Genomic DNA, 23,481 nt, shown 5'->3' with positions numbered 1-23,481 from the left:
AAGGTGACTGTGGTCCTAGCTGGCAGTGTATTTATACCTAGGTTAATTACTCATTCATTACATCTGATTCAAACAAGCCATCTCTCAATATATGTGTAAGCTATTAAAAACATCAATTCATATAGGATAGACTCAAGGTTATATAAAAATTCAATACAATCTATAAACCGTAATGTTTTATTCGGTTGAAAAATATATTTAAACTCAGTCCGGTGGTGCTGGAACGCACGCGGACTACCGGACTTCCGGTCTGTGACCCGCATTGGTTGCTTTAGAAACGGGTCTCCTCCAATCTTATGTCTCAGACCATCGTTATGTTCCGGTTTGTGACGTGCCTTGGTTACCATGGAAATGGGGATCAACTCCCCTCAGGTCACAGAGCGGACGCGGGGTCACGTGATCGGCGCTCGGCAGAGCATATTGTGTATTCGTCATTTCCGGTCTGTGACCCGCACAGATTGCTATTAGGAGAGATTCCTTCTTTCCTCCTATCGTATTGCATGTGTGGGGCCACATGGTCGGCCTCCAGTGGAACGCATAGTGTACTAACGATTCATGTAGTTATATAAGAGGGAATTTCAAAATTTAAAAAATAATTATATCTCATGGTGTTCTATAATGATACATATTATACACTACTATCATTTATCTAATTCGATGGATTATTCCATCATTCTTCTGACGGACTTTTCTTTGATCATTAAAGTGTTTCCTACACAGATTATATAGGAATCTATATGTATAATTGCTCTGAGATTAGGAGATATTCTATTACCATTTATATGTGGTTTATAGGAAAAATGGTGGGAGGAAAAGGTAGGAAGGGAAGAGCGGAGGAGGGGGGGGGGAGGGAAGGGGGGAGACGTAGGGCAGAAAGTTTTTTATATAATTTAAACTAAGCGATCAAACCACGACCTACTATAGTATATTGATAGATGTCATTCATTTAGAGAAGGTCTATCTAAATTGATTAACAACAGTTAGTAATAGATATCATTCTTTAGGGAAGGTCCGTATTTGATTAGAAGACGGAATACCAGCATGAGATAATAGGGATAAAGGGAAGAGAAGAATAGAAAAAAAGGGCTACCAATAAATAGTTTGTGGGGTTATATATATGAAAAAAACAGATCATTATATACTATATCACACAATTCAGCTCTACTGACTCATTTAAGCCTGTGGGAAAGATGCTATTCATTTTTAGCATCCAGAAGACTTCTTGTTTACAGAGAGTCTTATATCTGTACCCTCCTCTTATCGTTTTACTAATAGATTCCAGACCTGTTATCTTCAAGCATTTAGGGTTTCCTTTATGGAAATCCGCATAGTGTTTAGATACACTATGTGTTAAAACTTTTTTCAGAATGTTCCTACGATGCTCAAGGAATCTTACTTTTAGGGGGCGTGTAGTCCTGCCGATATATTTTAAATTACACCCACAAGTCAGCATGTAAATAACGTGGGGTGTATTGCAATTTATATATGTTTTTATCTCATATGGTTTTTCTTCCCCGTCTATATTAATCATTAGAGTATGGTCAGCTGTAAAGTTGCAGGTTATACATCTGTTTCTCCCACATTTAAAGAACCCTTTCATTTTGTTTCCTAGCTGTGTGAGCCAGTTTATTTTTTCTGGATTCTTATTAGGACTGTTTTTCTCCTCAATTCTTTTCAAGTGGCTGGGGGCCAGTATATTTTTAAGCGATCTATTTTTCCGAAAGATAAAATTTGGTGATTTTGGAAGAATATTTATTAATATGTTATCCTGTTTTAATATATTATAATTTTTTGATATGATTTCTCTCACTTCTCTGTGGCAGTTATTATAGGTTGAAATAAATTATATATCTGAGGGCATATTCTGTTCACTCTCGTCTTTATTTTTATTTATATTTTTGAGGGTTCCTTTTGATGTATTTAAGAGTTGGTCTCTATCTATATTCTTTACTTCATTTAATGCTTTATCTAATAAATAGTTTGGATACCCTCTATCTCTAAAGGAATCCAACATAGTTTTTGCTTGGGAATCAAAAGAAGTCATAGTTGAGCAATTTCTTCTAATGCGTAATAGTTGACTTTTGGGAATGCCCTTTTTCCATGATGAATGGTGTGCACTATTGAAGTGTAGGTAAGTATTAGTGCCAGTTTCTTTTACGTGATTGCACGTTACTATTTCTTTATTTATTATTTCTAGTGAAACATCCAAAAAAATTGATGTTAGTAGTGTTGAAGGAGTGAGTGAAAGTGAGGTTGAAGGAATTATTATTTAAATGTGTGAAAAAAGAAAGTGCTGATGCGTGATCTCCATCCCAAATAATAAATAAATCATCTATATAGCGTCCATAGAGGACCAGGTGCGCGTCGAACCCGCCCCCCCACACGAGCTGGTCTTCGACCTCGCCCATGTAGAGGTTGGCGTAGCTCGGCGCGAACCTGGTCCCCATGGCTGTGCCCATCACCTGAAGAAAAAAAGTGTCCAAGAATAAAAAATAATTGTGTTTTAAAATAAATGATATTGAATCCAAAATGAACTTTTGGTGTTTCTCCCTGAGGTCCCCATCTTTTTCCAGTCGGTTGGCAATCGTTTTTATGCCCCGTTCATGGGGAATATTTGTATATAGACTCTGTACGTCTAATGTCAAAAACGCATAAGAGTCCTCCCATTTTATTCTTTTTATCATGTTTAGAAAATGTGTGGTATCTTTGATGTGGGACCTCAGGGTAGAAACACGTGATTGTAAATGTGAATCAACATAATGGGACAAATTAGATGTGAGGGAATTAATACCAGAAATAATAGGACGACCAGGAGGTGAAGTGAGGGATTTGTGTATCTTAGGGAGGTGATAATAGGTGGGCACAACTGGGTGAGAGCACAGAAGAAACTGATGTTCTTCTTTAGTAATGATTTGCTCCTCAGCTGCAGCTGAGAGGAGATATTGAAGTTCTATTAAATATTTCTCTGTTGGATCAGTTAATAATTTTGAATAGAAAGTTCTGTCACCCAATTGTCTCTCCGCTTCCTTTATATAATCTTTCCTATCTTGTATGATAAGGCCCCCGCCCTTATCCGCAGCCTTAATTATAATCGAACTGTCTTTGGTGAGTTTTCTCAAGGCATTCTTTTCCCATTTATTTATATTCTGTTTTTTCTTTGTAGTTGTTGCACATAAGGATTTAAAGTCATCTAGTGTAGTTTTATAAAAACTCTCTATACTAACGCCCTTAGATTTAATCGGATAAAAATCTGATTTATTTTTGAAGAATTTACGTTCTTCTGAGATGTCAAAAATCTTCTCTGGTGAAGTTTTTTCTGGGTTTTCATCTAAGAGTTCGGTGAGTATCTGTATAGCCGCTATGTCTCCTGTATCTAATATTATGGGATATGCTTCTTCTTTATTTTTTATTAAGTTTTGTTTTGCAAAATATTTTTTGCGGCAAAGAGTTCTTACGAACCGGTTCAGTTCTACAAATAAATCAAAAATATTTGGTGGTGCTGTAGGGGAAAATTTTAAACCTTTAGTTAGTAATTGAATTTCACTTTCAGACAGTTTTTTTGAAGATAAATTGAATATGTTTTTTCCTTGATTTTTTCTCTTAAGTGCTTTTAATCTCTTTGATGTTTCTTTCTTGCCTCCTCTTCTTCCTCTAAAAACGATTGCCAACCGACTGGAAAAAGATGGGGACCTCAGGGAGAAACACCAAAAGTTCATTTTGGATTCAATATCATTTATTTTAAAACACAATTATTTTTTATTCTTGGACACTTTTTTTCTTCAGGTGATGGGCACAGCCATGGGGACCAGGTTCGCGCCGAGCTACGCCAACCTCTACATGGGCGAGGTCGAAGACCAGCTCGTGTGGGGGGGCGGGTTCGACGCGCACCTGGTCCTCTATGGACGCTATATAGATGATTTATTTATTATTTGGGATGGAGATCACGCATCAGCACTTTCTTTTTTCACACATTTAAATAATAATTCCTTCAACCTCACTTTCACTCACTCCTTCAACACTACTAACATCAATTTTTTGGATGTTTCACTAGAAATAATAAATAAAGAAATAGTAACGTGCAATCACGTAAAAGAAACTGGCACTAATACTTACCTACACTTCAATAGTGCACACCATTCATCATGGAAAAAGGGCATTCCCAAAAGTCAACTATTACGCATTAGAAGAAATTGCTCAACTATGACTTCTTTTGATTCCCAAGCAAAAACTATGTTGGATTCCTTTAGAGATAGAGGGTATCCAAACTATTTATTAGATAAAGCATTAAATGAAGTAAAGAATATAGATAGAGACCAACTCTTAAATACATCAAAAGGAACCCTCAAAAATATAAATAAAAATAAAGACGAGAGTGAACAGAATATGCCCTCAGATATATCATTTATTTCAACCTATAATAACTGCCACAGAGAAGTGAGAGAAATCATATCAAAAAATTATAATATATTAAAACAGGATAACATATTAATAAATATTCTTCCAAAATCACCAAATTTTATCTTTCGGAAAAATAGATCGCTTAAAAATATACTGGCCCCCAGCCACTTGAAAAGAATTGAGGAGAAAAACAGTCCTAATAAGAATCCAGAAAAAATAAACTGGCTCACACAGCTAGGAAACAAAATGAAAGGGTTCTTTAAATGTGGGAGAAACAGATGTATAACCTGCAACTTTACAGCTGACCATACTCTAATGATTAATATAGACGGGGAAGAAAAACCATATGAGATAAAAACATATATAAATTGCAATACACCCCACGTTATTTACATGCTGACTTGTGGGTGTAATTTAAAATATATCGGCAGGACTACACGCCCCCTAAAAGTAAGATTCCTTGAGCATCGTAGGAACATTCTGAAAAAAGTTTTAACACATAGTGTATCTAAACACTATGCGGATTTCCATAAAGGAAACCCTAAATGCTTGAAGATAACAGGTCTGGAATCTATTAGTAAAACGATAAGAGGAGGAGACAGATATAAGACTCTCTGTAAACAAGAAGTCTTCTGGATGCTAAAAATGAATAGCATCTTTCCCACAGGCTTAAATGAGTCAGTAGAGCTGAATTGTGTGATATAGTATATAATGATCTGTTTTTTTCATATATATAACCCCACAAACTATTTATTGGTAGCCCTTTTTTTCTATTCTTCTCTTCCCTTTATCCCTATTATCTCATGCTGGTATTCCGTCTTCTAATCAAATACGGACCTTCCCTAAAGAATGATATCTATTACTAACTGTTGTTAATCAATTTAGATAGACCTTCTCTAAATGAATGACATCTATCACTATACTATAGTAGGTCGTGGTTTGATCGCTTAGTTTAAATTATATAAAAAACTTTCTGCCCTACGTCTCCCCCCTTCCCTCCCCCCCCCCTCCTCCGCTCTTCCCTTCCTACCTTTTCCTCCCACCATTTTTCCTATAAACCACATATAAATGGTAATAGAATATCTCCTAATCTCAGAGCAATTATACATATAGATTCCTATATAATCTGTGTAGGAAACACTTTAATGATCAAAGAAAAGTCCGTCAGAAGAATGATGGAATAATCCATCGAATTAGATAAATGATAGTAGTGTATAATATGTATCATTATAGAACACCATGAGTTATAATTATTTTTTAAATTTTGAAATTCCCTCTTATATAACTACATGAATCGTTAGTACACTATGCGTTCCACTGGAGGCCGACCATGTGGCCCCACACATGCAATACGATAGGAGGAAAGAAGGAATCTCTCCTAATAGCAATCTGTGCGGGTCACAGACCGGAAATGACGAATACACAATATGCTCTGCCGAGCGCCGATCACGTGACCCCGCGTCCGCTCTGTGACCTGAGGGGAGTTGATCCCCATTTCCATGGTAACCAAGGCACGTCACAAACCGGAACATAACGATGGTCTGAGACATAAGATTGGAGGAGACCCGTTTCTAAAGCAACCAATGCGGGTCACAGACCGGAAGTCCGGTAGTCCGCGTGCGTTCCAGCACCACCGGACTGAGTTTAAATATATTTTTCAACCGAATAAAACATTACGGTTTATAGATTGTATTGAATTTTTATATAACCTTGAGTCTATCCTATATGAATTGATGTTTTTAATAGCTTACACATATATTGAGAGATGGATTGTTTGAATCAGATGTAATGAATGAGTAATTAACCTAGGTATAAATACACTGCCAGCTAGGACCACAGTCACCTTTGAGAAAGCAGCAGTCAGCTGAGAAACGCGTCAGGTGTGAACCTGTGTCACCTACATTGATCATCCAATACTGCCTGGACCCCTGAGGACTCCGCCAAACAGCGCAACTTTGCACCCCATCCATTTATAAGGACCGAACAGAAATTCAGCACGCAACACTGGTGAGGACATTTCCCATTGCATTGCTTACTATCGGGATAGGCATTCCTCCAGCGTGGGTATCGGCCCAGGGATTGTGCCACAACCCTAGGATACGGGACATTGAATGTGCGGACCTTATGGGGACATTGGATAAAACAACAAACGATCAATAATCATATGTATGGTGACTATGAGCTTAAGAGTGCAGTGAAATTAGATTTTAACAATTTTTTAAAAATGTTTAGTAAATCATTGTTATTTTAATAAATAGTACAGTATTTTTACAATCCATCTCAGTTAGCGCTGTCTCACTTTGGTTTGTTTCTGTTTTGTATGATGTTGTAGGCGTGACTAGCCTATTCAGACAGCTGCTTATCACATATTGTTTGGAAACACAGCTTGAGCGCCCCTTCCAATTCGATTGGTTACATATTTTTTGCATACGTTTTTAAAAGAGAAAGTCAAAAACCTGACATCATACATACTGGATAACACGGACATAATAAGAACATTACAGACGGTAGAGTGGAAACCAGATTACTGGCTGGCGACCAGCGACGTGACATCACTATACAGAGTAATTGCACACAACCAAGGGCTTGAAAGCATAAAACATTTTTTACAGACAGACGGAACTCTGGATCCAGAACAAACTGATTTTATTGTCACAGCTACCGAATTCATACTGAACCATAACCTTGTGTGGTTCAACGACACCTACTACCTGCAGATGACCGGGACCGCCATGGGATCGAGAGTGGCGCCGCCAACCTCTTCATGGGCAAATGGGAGGAAGAGAGCATATGGAGAGGGCATGATTTTGGCGCCAACCTCGTCCTATGGCGGCGCTACATTGATGACATAATTTTCATCTGGAAAGGGACACAGGACTCCCTGAATTCATTCATCCAACACATGAATAACAATCACAGGAATCTCACATTCACAACTCACACTAGCAAGGAGAAGGTTGAATTTCTGGATTTAGAGATCTTCATTAAAGACAATTCATTACGGACAAAAACATTCAGGAAGGATCTGGATGTCAACAGTTACATCCTAGCAACCAGTGGACACCACAACACATGGCTTCAAAACATACCTAAGGGGCAATTCATGAGAATTAGGAGAAATTGCTCAAATGTGGGTTATTTTAAGACACAAGGGAAACAGCTGGGGGACCAATTCTTGGAAAAGAAATACGCCCCCGAATTGGTAGACAAAGCATTTGCAGAAACATTACACTTAGACAGACAAACACTGCTACAGGACAAAACCAAAACACGGAATTCCCCAGGAGAGAGGACCTACTTCATAACCCAATATAACAGAGCAGCCAAACAAATAGAGAAGACATTGCAAACACATTGGAGTATACTAAAGAAAGATGAGGACCTCAATAAAATCTTGGATGACAGACCACACATAGTCTACAGGAAAGCCCCTGACATTAAGCAGAAATTGGTAAGGAACCATCTCAAACCATCAGCAAAGGTACAAACTACGTTACCGTACACAGAACACCATACGGGCTTTCACTATTGTGGCAAATGCTCAGGCTGCAAGATCACACACAAGACCACCACAAAGAGAATAGAGGAATTCCACTCCTCCACGATAAATGAGTCATTCAAAATCAAACATGAAGTCTCATGTGAAAGTAAGGGGGTGATATACCTACTGAGATGCCCGTGTGGGCTAGAATATATAGGCAGAACCATCAGACCTTTTAAAAAATAGGATATATGAACATATAAGAAACATCAAAATTGGATATGAGAACCACAGCGTATCAAAACATTACAAAGAAGTACATGAGGCAAATCCCACCACTTTGTTCTTCATAGCAATAGAGAAACCACCCAGAAATTGGAGAGGTGGGGATTTCAATAAAACATTGGATAGGAACGAATTAAAATGGATCTTTAATCCCAAAACCATGGCACCGAAAGGTCTCAACATTGACTTTAATAACAGCATACTAGCCAAATAATTACTACAGGTTGGAGCACACTATTGGACATTGGAAAACCAGATACCCCATATCCACTTATACATAGACATGAATACATATGCAAATGTGATATGTTTGTAGAAAATTATAACTTTACTTAACCGTAGAACTACTATTCATGTATGTTGATACATATGACCAAGAAACCACTATCTATATATGGGACATACACGTTGTCATCAAACACCATACCATAAAAGTAAAAAAGTCTGGCACACTACTGTTTGAAATGAACAGATGCACTAAGTGAAGCATTTCCATGGAAACATCAATCACCCATTTGGAATCACACCCAGCACAACATCAATCACCCATTTGGAACCACACCCACCGCATCCGATTGGTCAGAAAGACCAATAAAAGCACCCCATGGGACAGCACTCTGAATCCTTGAAGAAGGCCATTTGCGGCCGAAACGCGTTGGAAACAGATCCATACAAACACCTCAAGCCTGCCAGCACATCACCGCAAACTACATCCACAAGACTCCTCGCCGGCCGGCGAGTGGAGCGGCCATTGAGACCGCACAGGACATAGGAAGAAGCGGAGCGTTGCGGCAACGCAACTTCCGGTTGTTCAGTGCGGCTTCCAGCGGGACCTGGCAGCCTAGCAGCAGAGCCAGGAAGGCTTCCAGCTCTGTCTGCTGAGGAGCACCACCGGAGACAGATACAGCAGGAACAGCGCAAGCGGCCACATCATCACTCACCACAGAGTGAACAAAGAGAACTAAACATCACATCGTGAGGGTAAGTTGCACCTGGCAGGCCGGGACGCCGGCCTCCCAGAACACGACCACCACCTACGATCAATTATTGACAAAGAACCGCCTCTGGGCACACTGCTTAGACTCACACTGAGGGGAAAGGAAATCCCTTCAGATAAAGACTGACTCTTATATATCTGGAACAAAGATACTCCTTTTCTCACAAGACTTTTCTTTAGGATATTCATCACGCGGCAATACCATATTTTATATCCTCTTGTGTTTATTTTCCCTATACATCGGATGTTCACACAATATGCATGTTACTATTGCAAATAAGGGCATTTATGTGTAATCACAATATCATCGATTATATATGAATTATTGTACCATCTGTTATACTAAGCATTGTGACTTATAAAGGTATTTACAGATCATAGAGATATATTATTTCTCACATACAAACACCAAATGGAGGGTGAGCGCAGGTATCCAAAACCTGTACAATAACGCAGAGGCTCGTAGCTATGCCAGTGGACTGCTGACGCGGATTCCAGGAAAGGCGTGGAAGGCCTACCATTCACAGGAGAGGCCTTGTTCGGAGATGAATTAGTCAAATGGATCTCCACAGCTACTGCGGGTAAGTCTACGTATCTTCCTTCCGCAGCCCCCCCAACCAAGAAGACTTATTCAGCTTCTAAGTTACAGTCCTTTCGAACAGCCAAGTTCAATGGAAAATCCAGAGGTGCTTCTAAGTCCTCCAGCAGCACAAGAGGTAAACCATGCAAACCAGCAACTGCAGGTGCTCAGGAACAGAGCTCAGGCTCTGCTTTCTCAAAGACTTCAGCATGACGGTGGACCACAATGCCTGGAAGGCTGTCACGTGGGAGCTCGCCTACAATTCTTCAGCCAAATCTGGTCAACAGGGCTACAGACTGGAGTTCCAAGGGCTCCGACCTCACAGATTCTTCAAATCAGGCTTCCCAGTTTCACAAGAGGCAAGTATAACTTTACAACATGCCATCCACAAACTGGTACAGACTCACGTCATTGTTCCAGTTCCACCTCATCATCAAAACAAGGGGTACTATTCCAACTTGTTTGTAGTACCGAAACTGGACGGTTCGGTAAGACCAATTTTGAACCTCAAGTCGTTGAACCCATACTTGCGAGTGTTCAAATTCAAGATGGAGTCTCTGAGAGCGGTGACTCAGGTCTGGAAGAGGGGGAATTCCTAGTGTCTCTGGATATCAAGGATACGTACCTTCACATTCCGATCTAGCCGCCTCATCGGGCTTATCTACGGTTTGCACTGCAGGACTGTCACTACCAGTTCCAGGCCCTGCCATTTGGCCTCTCCACGGCACCGAGAGTGTTCACCAAGGTGATGGCAGAGATGATGTTTCTATTCCGCAAACAGGGAGTGAACATAATTCCGTACCTGGACGATCTCCTGACATTAGTAATCCAGTCGATGGTTCGGGATGTCCTGAAGCCAACCCAGATATCGGTGCATCTTTGCATTCGCCTTCTGGGGAAAATGGTGGCCACTTACGAGGCTCTTCAATACGAAAGGTTTCACGCGAGACCCTTTCAGCTCAATCTGCTGGACAAATGGTCCGGATCACATCTTCACATACACCAGAGGATCCGTCTGCCGCCAAAAGCCATGATCTCCCTTCTGTGGTGGCTACAGACTTCTCACCTCATCGAGGGTCGGCAGTTCGGAATTCAGAACTGGATTCTGCTAACCACAGACGCAAGCCTCAGAGGTTGGGGAGTAGTCACTCAGGGGGTGCAATTTCAAGGAAGATGGTCAAGTCAGGAAGTCATTCTTCCAATCAACATTCTGAAACTCAGGGCCATATACAATGCCTTTCTGCAGGCCTCATATCATGTTCAAGATCGGGCTATTGAGGTCCAGTCGGACAATATGATGGCAGTGACGTACATAAACCGACAGGGTGGAACGAAAAGCAGAGCGGCAATGTCAGAGATGTCGAGAATTTTCCTCTGTGCAGAGAGAAATGCTGTGGTATTGTCAGCGGTCTTCATTCCGGGAGTAGACAACTGGGAAGCAGACTTCCTCAATAGACACGACCTGCACCCGGGGGAGTGTGGACTTCACCTGGAAGTGTTCAGGTGCTTGATTGGTCGATGGGGATATCCACAGATCAACATGATGGCCTCTCATCTCAACAAGAAGCTCAAGCGATATCTTTCCAGGTCGAGAGACCCACAGGCGGTGGCTGTAGACGCTTGATGATTCCATGGGTCTATCTGATGGTGTACGTGTTTCCTTCACTTTCTCTGATCCCAAGAATTCTAAAGAGAATAAAAATGGAAAAGGTTCAAGCAATTCTAATTGCTCCGGACTGGCCAAGAAGGGCCTGGTACGCGGACCTTCTGGAGATGCTCCTCAAAGATCTGTGGCCTCTACCTCTTCGCGAGGATCTTCTGCAACAGGGCCTGTTCATCTATCAGGACTTACCGTGGCTACGTTTGATGGCATGGAAGTTGAATGGCTGATTCTAGCCAGGAGAGGGATCCCTAACAAGGTTATCCGGACTATGATCCATGCCAGGTAGGGGGTAACGTCTAAACACCATCGCATTTGGAAGAAATTCATCTCTTGCTGTGAGAGCAGAACATTTTCTGCGGCGGAATTCCATCTTGGATGTTTCCTGCTTTTTCTACAAGCAGGAGTAGAAGTGGGCCTATGTCTGGACTCCATAAAAGTCCAGATTTCGGCCTTGTCCATTTTCTTTCAGAAACAATTGGCTTCTCTCTCTGAGGTCCAGACGTTATTGAAAGGTGTTCTGCACATCCAACCTCCCTTTGTGCCTCCCACAGCACCTTGGGATCTCGATGTGGTGCTGCATTTCCTCCAATCGGACTGGTTTGAGCCGTTACAGGAGGTGGACGTAAAATATCTTACGTGGAAGACTGTCACACTGCTGGCCTTGGCTTCAGCAAGACGTGTGTCGGAATTGGGGCTTTATCTCACAAAAGTCCCTATTTAATTTTCCCTGAGGACAGAGCTGAACTCAGAACTCGTCAGCAATTTCTTCCTAAGGTGGTGTCTGCGTTTCACATCAAACAACCTACTGTGGTTCTGGTGCTTTCTGACACCTCTGCTACCTCAAAGTCCTTGGATGTTGTGAGGGCTTTGAGGATCTACGTGAAGCGGACAGCTCGTCACAGGAAATCTGACTCTCTGTTTGTTCTCTATGATCCCAAGAAAATTGGGTGTCCTGCTTCAAAGCAGTCTATTGCTTGCTGGATTAGGCTTACTATCCAGCATGCTTATTCATCGGCAGGATTGCTGGTTCCTAAATCTGTTCATGCCCACTCTACTCGGTTGGTGGGTTCTTCCTGGTCGGCTGCCCAGGGTGTCTCAGCTCTGCAACTCTGCCGAGCAGCTACTTGGTCGGGTTTGTACACGTTTGCTAAGTTCTACAAGTTTGATACTTTGGCCTCTGAGGACCTGCAGTTTGGTCAATCAGTTCTGCAGGAACCTCAGCACTCTCCCACCCGGTTTGGGAGCTTTGGTACATCCCCATGGTACTAATGTGGACCCCAGTATCCTCTAGGACGTAAGAGAAAATAGGATTTTAATTACCTACTGGTAAATCCTTTTCTCATAGTCCGTAGAGGATACTAGGCGCCCGCCCAGTGCTTCGTTTTTCCTGCACTGTTACTTTGTTAAGTAATGTTGTTGGTTCAGCCATTGCTGTTCCTGTTCAAGTTGGTTAGTATGGCCTTCCTCTTGTTTGTGTGTGCTGGTTCGAATCTCACCACTGTTCTGTTAAATCCTTCCTCAGGATATGTCTGTCTCCTTGGGCACAGTTTCTAGACTGAGTCTGGTAGGACGGGCATAGGGGGAGGAGCCAGTGCACACTATTGATTTCTTAAAGTGCCCAAGGCTCCTAGTGGAACCCATGGTACTAATGTGGACCCCAGTATCCTCAACCAACCTATTGTGGTCCTGGTTGTCATCGACACCTCTGCTACTTCAAAGTCTTTGGATGTTGTGAGGGCTGTGAAGGTGTATGTGAAAAGAACAGCTCGTCACAGAAAGACAGACTCGCTGTTTGTTCTTTATGATCCCAATAAGATTGGGGTCCTGCTTCAAAGCAGACTATTGCACGCTGGATCAGACTTACTATCCAGCATGCTTATTCCACGGCAAGTTTGCCATGTTCAAAATCTGTACAGGCCCACTCTACTAGGTCGGTGGGTTCTTCCTGGGCGGCTGCCCAGGGAGTCTTGGCTTTACAGCTTTGCCAAGCAGCTACTTGGTCAGGTTTGAATACGTTTGCAAAGTTCTAAAAGTTTGATACTTTGGCCTCTGAGGACCTTCAGTTTGGTCAATCAGTTCTACAGGAACCTCAGCACTCTCCCACCCGGTTTGGGAGCTTTGGTACATCCCCATGGTACTAAATTGACCCCAGTATCCTCTAGGACGTAAGAGAAAATAGGATTTTAATTACCTACTAGTAAATCATTTTCTCGTAGTCCGTAGAGGATACTGGGAGCTCGCCCAGTGCTTCGTTGGTCCTGCAATGTTACTTGGTTAAGTAATGTTGGTTCAGCCGTTGCTGTTCCTATTTCAAGTTTGGTTAGCTTGGCTTTCCTCTTTTTGTGTGTGCTGGTTTGATATCTCACCACTATCCTTATCTAACCTTCTCTCGAAGTATGTCCATCTCCTCGGGCACAGTTTCCTAGACTGAGTCTGGTAGGAGGGGCATAGAGGGAGGAGCCAGCCCACACTATCAAATTCTTAAAGTGTCCATGGCTCCTAGTGGACCCATCTATACCCCATGATACTAAATGGACCCCAGTATCCTCTACGGACTACGAGAAAAGGATTTACCGGTTGGTAATTAAAATCCTATTTTTTCTTGTCATTATTACTTTATAGGATTTACTTTTACTTTTTTAACCCCTAGACACAGTGCTCACTTATAAAGGAGTGAAAAGAGTGAATGGGGAGCCATTGGCTGGGGATAGTCCAATATATTTCTAGGTCTGTAAAATACAACTCAACTACATGCCTGAAGAACAGAGAAGGAAGTGACATCAAAGCCCTCCACTGCAGATGATTTTGACCAGAAAAGTGCACAAATATTGCCAAAGAGGTAAAATATGCCCTTACTAAGAGGATTCCCTGGGGAAGGCAAAGCATAACTTGGGGGGTGAGTACTTTGAATTGAGAAGTGGGCAACACCATCATAGAGAGACTAAATGCTAGTTAAATTGAGAGTTGCCAGTCTATTTTATAAACATACCAGTTTACTAAAGAGGACTGCCAGGATCAAAGATGGAACTTCTTAAAACAGCCAAGACTTCTTCTCCCATCATCATTCTTGCATAGGTGTACTTAATATTTTTGGGATTACAGCTGTATTCTTTAAAAGCATTACATTGTTCTTTGTTAACAAATATTCTTCTGTACTCCAACTCCTCCAGTTACATAGTTACCTCATAGGGCAGAGTTACAGTGAAGGAAACCACCAAAATGAAGATGACTGATCACAAAGAAATAGGGACATGATGTCCTACAACCCTACTTCTAAAGATAGAGAGCAGCATTGAGAAGGAATACAAACCAGCTTTCTGACTGTACCAAATAAGTGTGGTTGTCAATAGAATGTGGCATGGCTTGGAGGTGCTAATGTAAAAGCCTCAAACCTTCAAACTTCAAGCCCTAGACCAACTGCAAAGAGTTTCGATGTTCACCAAAGACTTTGGGTAGAAGCTGAAGCTAGCCCATTTACTGGAGGGCCTTTCCCTGACCAGACTTCAATGTTAATGATAGTGCTGAGTAAATTGGTAGATCAACAAAGTAGACTACATACCTTTTCATCAACCTAAATCTGTCATAATTGGATAAGAGGGATGCTGCCCAGTACTACTAAGCAACAGAGGATTGTAGAGAGCCTGAGGGGTCCTGCAATCGAGATAGTACAGTACGCCCAGCAAAGCAACAAACACCCAGCACAGTACCCAGCACAGCACAGTACTATACGTAAGCTCTAGAAAATGCATATGGGTTATTGGTATGTATAGACTAGACTCTCAATTTCTGCCACGTCTAGTATGTACAAATATAAAGTTGTTTTGCAGGGTTCAAAAAATTCTGCAAACACCTATTAAAATATGGATGCTTACCTGAAGTGTTTAATCCTTACCTGCGTTAGTTGGTGCCTTGGCTGGTCAGGGGGGTCTGTATGCACAGGATCACGATCTCACGCATGCATACAAATGAACAACGCTGACTGGCTTGTACATCTACAGCAGCCCCCAGAGGCTGGGAAGGGGTGCTGTGATAGCCGGTGAGTGGATTCCCATGGGAATGCTTTCTGCTGTTGCAGTCAAGACTGCCAGTCCATGCAGGTGGCATATTTTACTCGGGGGAGGGGGTATCCAGATCATCCCTTTAAAAAGATACACATATGATTTACACTTTTTGTGGCTGATTAAAAGTGAAGTGGAGACTTGCCAGCCAGCCAGCCACACATTTAGGAAAAATACAGAGGGCATTGAAGTACCCTATTATGTATCAAGCAATACTCAGGCTGGGATATGATAAAGTCCAAGATTGACGTCCGCGCAGGATGCCAGCCAAACTTGGACTTTTTTAAAAATAGGCAGTCATGTACAAGGCTAAACCATGCCTTGTATATGATTGCCCTTTTAAAAAACATTCGAGTTCGGTGGCATCCCGCACGGCTGCCAAAGTCAGACTTCATTACACCCCATGAGCTGTTCTCCCTGTGAGCAAGCCCCCCACGGCGAAACGTACGTTAAGGAGATTTCCAGGTGGTCCCGCTGACTGCGCAGAGCAGGACGTCCACTACACAGGTTCCGTATGGTTTATACTGCCATCATTTAAAAAGGTTCAATCTCATTATGCCCTTATAGTAAATGTATTCACAAATATGACTGTCTAACTACATAGTCTTTCGCAGACAACCTTAGCCTAAATTTGCTTTACTTGACCAAATCAAATGTTACCGGAACAACTATAATTATGAGTTTGCTTCATTGATGTATGTTACAATTGTGTCAATTACGTACAATTTTTTTCATCCTCTGATGCTGTACTATAAATACAATAGATATTTTGTGAATAAAGGATCATATAACTTCCAATTACCGGTGTTCTGGTAGCAATTCCTTACATTACCATATATCTGTCTATAAGCAATAATATAAACTATTAATGAAATGCAACAAGATAGATTGCACGCCACAATAAGATACTTGTTACACACACCAGTGCTAACAGGAGTATACCGGTGTATGAACAGAGAGGGAAGCGAAGCAAACGAACTCACAGACAGTATAATATAACATACACAGGAGGTGATGGAATAACTAATAAACACAAAGTGAACGGAGAAGCCCAAAGGCTCAGGAATTGGGTGTCTCCCTAGTGTCAGGAATGCTCAGATGGAATAGAGCAGACAATGAAGCGAGGTGTGGTGATTTAACATGTGGAGCACCTGAAATGATGTTGCTAAGAGCAACAGAAAACCCCCCAAAGGGTTACCAACGGGTGTGGGAATAAACTCCTTGGTCAGAGATAGAAATATAGACACAAGGAGAGTATCCACAATCCTAACCCCCACTTGCAGGGCACAGGTTCAGCTTACTGCCACTAAACTGACACCTGGATGCCCTGCACAGTGAGGGAGGATTAAGCAAGCAGGTCTGAGAGTACAGCCGCAAACCTGCTGGGTTCACAGAATAGCAAAAGAACCCCAGCAGGTCAAACAACTGACTCCAGTCTTACTGCTAGGTCCGGATTGGCAGAATGAAGTACCGAATCCCAAGGCCTATTCGCAGTAAGCAACAAGTAAATACAAAGTCACACAGTACTAGCTAACTCTCTGGAACTGACTAACAAACAAAGATTCAGCAGCATTTGCCTAGCCTGAGAGGATGGTTTATATAGCAGGTGCTGTCCACGCCCCACTCAGACCTCACAGACTGTGAGCACAAAACCAGCGCCGGATTCCCTGCCGTGCACAGAGCCTGTAACCACTACACAGTAAAAACCCGGACCGGAGTATCAGCTGCGCTCAGGTTACTTCGCTAACACTTGCCTCCCGGTTGCCATGGCGACGTGGCAGTACAGAGCAGGAGATCCTAACAGTACCCCCCCTCTGACGAGGGGTCAAAGAACCCCTACCACCGGGTTTATCGGGGAACTGCGAGAAGAAAGAGCGTATCAGTCTGGGGGCATGAAGATCACAACTGTGCACCCACGACCGCTCCTCCGGGCCATACCCCTTCCAGTGCACCAAAAATGACAGCCGACCCCGAACCATCTTGGAGTCAAGAACCCTTTCAACCACAAACTCCCTCTGACCCCGTATCAGAAGAGGAGAAGGTCTTCCACTGGAAGAAGGATTACTAACCGCCAGTTTTAAAAGGGAACAATGAAATGTTTTATTGATACCCAATGAACGGGGCAGATCTAACTGAAATGCCACCGGATTGATAACCCTGGTGATCTTATAAGGGCCGATGAACCGGGGGCCTAACTTATGAGATGGCTGTCTCAACTTCAAATTCTTGGTGGACAACCAGACGAAGTCTCCTAATTTGAAGCTGCAGGGTCTTCTCCGCTTATCAAAAACCCTTTTGGTCACTAATGACACAGACACAAGGGCTTTCTTCACTTTCCTCCAAATACCCCAAGGACCGAAACAACAGAGGAACCACCAGGCGTGGAATCCAGGGGGTCAAAAGAATTGGCCTTAGGATGATGCCCATACACACAAAGGAAGGGAGAGATCCCTGTAGCAGAGTGAGCCGCGTTATAGGCAAACTCCGCCATGGACAGATGAGCAACCCAGTCAGTATGACACTTGGAGACATAACACCTGAGGAACTGCTCCAAGGACTGGTTCACCCTCTCAGTCTGCCCATTAGACTGTGGATGGTAGCCTGACGACAAGCTCACAGAAATCTGGAGATCAGAACAAAATGCCCTCCAGAATTTGGCCACAAACTGGGATCCACGGTCAGAGACCACGTCAAGTGGCAACCCGTGGAGGCGCACAACATGCTGCATAAATAACTCAGACAGGCGTCTGGCCGATGGCAACCCAACCAGTGGAACGAAATGCGCCATCTTCGAAAACCTGTCAACGACAACCCAAATGGCTGTCATCCCCGAGGATTTGGGCAAGTCCACCACAAAATCCATGGAAATGTGGGTCCATGGCTTAGACGGAATAGAGAGTGGATGTAATGGGCCGACAGGAACCCCTCTAGGAGTTTTATTTCGGGCACAAACGTCACATGCCCGAACCCACTGATCCACATCCCTAGCCACCGAGGGCCACCACACCGCCCTAGACAGCAACTCCCGAGTTCTGGCAATACCCGGATGCCCTGCCGACCTCTTGGCATGGAATTCCAGGAACACTCGCTGTCTTAACCTAGAAGGCACAAACAAGAGACCTACCGGAAGGTCTGGAGGAGCCTGCTCCTGTGCTCTAAGGACTAATGACAAGAGGTCCTGGGTAATGCCCACTTTAATACATTATGGGGACACAATGGGCAATGGCTCCTCGGTGGTCTCTTGAACTGGAGCAAAACTCCGCGAGAGCGCATCAGCCTTGATGTTTTTTGACCCAGGGCGATATGTTATCAAAAAATTCAAGCGAGCAAAAAACAGAGCCCATCGTGCCTGCCTGGCATTGAGCCGCTTCGCTGACTCTAAATATGCCAGATTCTTATGGTCGGTGAGAATTGAGACCACAAACTTAGCCCCCTCAAGCTAGTGTCTCCACTCCCCGAGTGCATCCTTTATAGCCAACAATTCCCGGTTACCCACATCATAATTCATCTCGGCAGACGAAAATTTACGGGAAAAGTAAGCACAGGGATGAAGGCGATTATCAGACACCCCCATCTGAGAGAGCACTGCCCCAATACCTATCTCAGAGGCATCCACTTCTACCACAAAAGGACGCTCTGGATCTGGGTGTCGCAGCACCTTGGCCGAGACAAATGCCCTTTTGAGACGGGCAAAGGCCGCTTTGGCCTCACAAGACCAGTGAGCAACATCCGCCCCTTTCTTAGTGAGTGCCACCAAGGGGGCCACTATAGACGAAAATCCAGCGATAAACCGTCTATAAAAATTCGCAAAACCCAGAAAACGCTGAAGCGCCTTCAAACTAGTGGGCTGCACCCAATCCAGGACTACCTGTACCTTAGAACCCTCCATTTGGAAACCTTCTGAGGAGATAATATACCCTAGAAATGCGATTTGCTGGACTTCAAACTCGCACTTCTCCAGCTTCGCCCCAAGCTGGTGGTCTCTGAGTTTCTGGAGGACTAAGCGTACATGCTTCCGATGTTCCTCCAGGGAATGAGAGAAGATTAGGATGTCATCTAGATAAACACCTAAGAATCTATCCAAATATTCCCTGAGCACATCGTTCATGAATTCCTGGAAGACTGCCGGGGCATTAGAGAGCCCAAAAGGCATCACCAAATATTCATAATGCCCTGAGTGGGTATTAAAGGCAGTCTTCCATTCATCCCCCTCTCTTATTCGGATTAGATTGTAAGCACCGCGTAGGTCAATCTTAGAAAAAATGGTGGCAGTACGAAGCTGGTCAAACAAAACCGAAATGAGAGGCAGTGGGTACGAGTTTTTAATCGTGATACGGTTCAATTCCCTGAAGTCGATGCAGGGTCGCAACGAACCGTCCTTTTTACCCACGAAGAAGAACCCCGACCCAACTGGGGACTGTGAGGGTCTGATAAATCCCTTAGCCAAGTTCTCCTGAATGTACTCTGCCATAGCCTGAGTCTCAGGACGTGACAGGGAGTACAACCTGCTCTTGGGAAGCTTAGCATCCGGCAACAAATCAATGGCACAGTCATAGGGGCGATGGGGAGGTAGTACCTCCGCAACTTTTTTGGAGAACACATCCGCAAAATCTGCATAACATCCTGGCAATCCTGGCAAACTTAGCTGCGAGAGCCTGACTGGAAGGCTCAAGCAACTCCTGAAACAATCACTACCCCAACTAAGAATCTCCCCAGAGACCCAGTCAAATTGAGGGTTATGGGCCCTTAACCAGGGTAACCCCAAAACCAATGGGGCAAAAGAACAGTCACATAAAAAGACAATTTTTCAGAGTGTGTGGCTCCAATAAACAAAGGAATTTGGCTGGTGCAGGAGGTAATTTTACCCTGGGACAATGGTTCCCCGTTTAACCCACAGATCTCAATCTCTGATGCCAAAGGTACTGAGGGAACAAAGTGTTCCAGGGCGAATTGACGGTCCATGAAAACCCCATCGGCCCCACTGTCAACAAAGGCCTCAGTCTTGACAGTTTGACCGAGGATCTCCAAAGTCACCGGAATGAGAAAAGTCTTTTTGGGAAATTCTGACTTCTGGCCTGACAGGATATTTCCCATCACCCTCAGGCCCTGAAGTTTTCCGGTTTTTCTGGGCATGATGCTACAACATGACCTTTATTCCCACAGTACTAACACAAACCCTGCTGTCTCCTCCGCGTCTTCTCACACGAGGAGAGGCGGGTAGCCCCAATCTGCATAGGCTCCTCGGAATATTCCTCAGAGTCTGAGGTTCCCTTGGGAAAAAAGGAAACTGCGGTCTCCCTTTCAAGCCTACGCTCTCTCAGCCGTCTATCCACCCGGATGGATAACTGCATGAGCTGATCTAAGCTATCAGGCGAGGGATATTGTACCAGTTGGTCCTTTATCTGGTCAGGAAGGCCCCTTCGGTACTGGTTTCTCAGGGCTGGGTCATTCCACTGGGTATCATGAGCCAACCTCCGAAACTCCGTACTATAAACCTCAGCTGGCCGTCGCCCTTGCTTAAGAACCGTAATCTGAGCCTCGGCTGAAGCCATCTTATCAGGGTCATCATACAAAATGCCCAGTGCCGTAAAAAAAGCATCAACACTTTTAAGCGACGGACAGTCAGGCTGCAACCCATATGCCCAGACCTGTGGGTCTCCTTGTAGCAAGGAAATCACCATGCCCACCCGCTGAATCTCCGATCCAGAAGACTGGGGCCTAAGCCTGAAATATAGCTTACAGCTCTCCTTGAAACAAAAGAACTGCGAGCGATCTCCAGAAAAACGATCCGGGAGATTTACTTTCGGCTCCTTAACCCCTGAACTTGCCGCTGCTGCTGCGGGAGCTCCGCTAGCGGCCTGCGGGGTGTTCATTTTAATGGACATCTCATTAAATTGTCGAGTCAGGACCTGCACCTGATCGACCACCTGTTGCAAAGTATTTTGAGGGGTATGCTCCATATTCCCACAAAATTTCAACAGGAGTAGGGCTGCTGAATATGTTACACACACCAGTGCTAACAGGAGTATACCGGTGTATGAACAGAGAGGGAAGCGAAGCAAACGAACTCACAGACAGTATAACATAACATACACAGGAGGTGATGGAATAACTAATAAACACAAAGTGAACGGAGAAGCCCAAAGGCTCAGGAATTGGGTGTCTCCCTAGTGTCAGGAATGCTCAGATGGAATAGAGCGGACAATGAAGCGAGGTGTAGTGATTTAACATGTGGAGCACCTGAAATGATGTTGCTAAGAGCAACAGAAAAAACCCCAAAGGGTTACCAACGGGTGTGGGAATAAACTCCTTGGTCAGAGATAGAAATATAGACACAAGGAGAGTATCCACAATCCTAACCCCCACTTGCAGGGCACAGGTTCAGCTTACTGCCACTAAACTGACACCTGGACGCCCTGCACAGTGAGGGAGGATTAAGCAAGCAGGTCTGAGAGTACAGCCGCAAACCTGCTGGGTTCACAGAATAGCAAAAGAACCCCAGCAGGTCAAACAACTGACTCCAGTCTTACTGCTAGGTCCGGATTGGCAGAATGAAGTACCGAATCCCAAGGCCTATTCGCAGTAAGCAACAAGTAAATACAAAGTCACACAGTACTAGCTAACTCTCTGGAACTGACTAACAAACAAAGATTCAGCAGCATTTGCCTAGCCTGAGAGGATGGTTTATATAGCAGGTGCTGTCCACGCCCCACTCAGACCTCACAGACTGTGAGCACAAAACCAGCGCCGGATTCCCTGCCGTGCACAGAGCCTGTAACCACTACACAGTAAAAACCCGGACCGGAGACGGAGTATCAGCTGCGCTCAGGTTACTTCGCTAACACTTGCCTCCCGGTTGCCATGGCGACGTGGCAGCACAGAGCAGGAGATCCTAACAATACTATCTCTGTATTTTGTTTTTTATTGTCAGGGCTACCTGTGTGTTAGTAATTCTCTCATCAGCTGCGCTGGCTTATTGCCATCAGCTGAAAGCAGAAACGAATCCACACGCCTAATCCCTGATAATTTCTTTGCTTTTCTATTGGCTGGTACGATTAAGGATCTCTCACCCCGAATTCAATGCTGATGCAAATGCGGGGCAGTAGAATCCGCAAAACACCATAAGAGCCTTGTCTACCCTTCTTCATATGGGTGTCAGTTTAATACCACATATCTATTTATGAGCAAGATGCTCTGGCTCTGGCCAAATTATAGTAATTTGAACCTGTGTATCTTTTTAATTCATGTGGGGGTTTTTGTGTCAAATTATTCTTGTGTCTATATTTCACCTTTTAATATTACTTGGAGCATCTTCTACTCCACTTTTATATTGTGATCAGTAATTCAAAGTTAAGTTTTAAATGCAATAGATTCAGTGCCAGATTAAGGTCCACATGGGCCTGGAGCTGAAATTTACAAAGGGCCTAACTGTGTGCCACCACATGGCGTGTGGCTAGTGATGTGGGGAGCATGATCCTTGCTGTGTGGCCTTCCTTCAGTCACCTTAATTGCATCTCCACTTCACTTATATCAACAGTGTAATGTAAAAGTTAACAAACAAGAGGAAACCCCCTGTAAATAGCAGTGCTGCTTATACACGTAATGATGCCCACGGTAGCAATGCCCCTTATACACATAATAATTCCCCGCGTAGCAGTGCCTCTTATACACATAATAAATGTCCTCAGTAGCAGTGCAACTTACATACATAATAACGTCCACAGTATCAATGCCGCTTATACCCATAATGCCCACAAGGTATCGGTTCCGCTTATACACATAGGGGGTCATTCCGAGTTGTTCGCTCGTTGCCGATTTTCGCAACGGAGCGATTAAGTCAAAAATATGCATGCACATGGTACGCAGTGCGCATGCGGTAAGTATTTTAGCACAAAATTTAGTAGATTTACTCACGTCCGAACGAAGAATTTTCATCGTTGAAGTGATCGGAGTGTGATTGACAGGAAGTGGGTGTTTCTGGGCAGAAACTGGCCGTTTTCTGGGAGTGTGCGGAAAAAC

The sequence above is a fragment of the Pseudophryne corroboree genome, chromosome 2 (assembly GCF_028390025.1).
Source record: "Pseudophryne corroboree isolate aPseCor3 chromosome 2, aPseCor3.hap2, whole genome shotgun sequence".
Classification (NCBI taxonomy): domain Eukaryota; kingdom Metazoa; phylum Chordata; class Amphibia; order Anura; family Myobatrachidae; genus Pseudophryne; species Pseudophryne corroboree.
The sequence above is the reverse complement of the archived record's forward strand: the minus strand, read 5'-3'. Positions refer to the sequence as shown.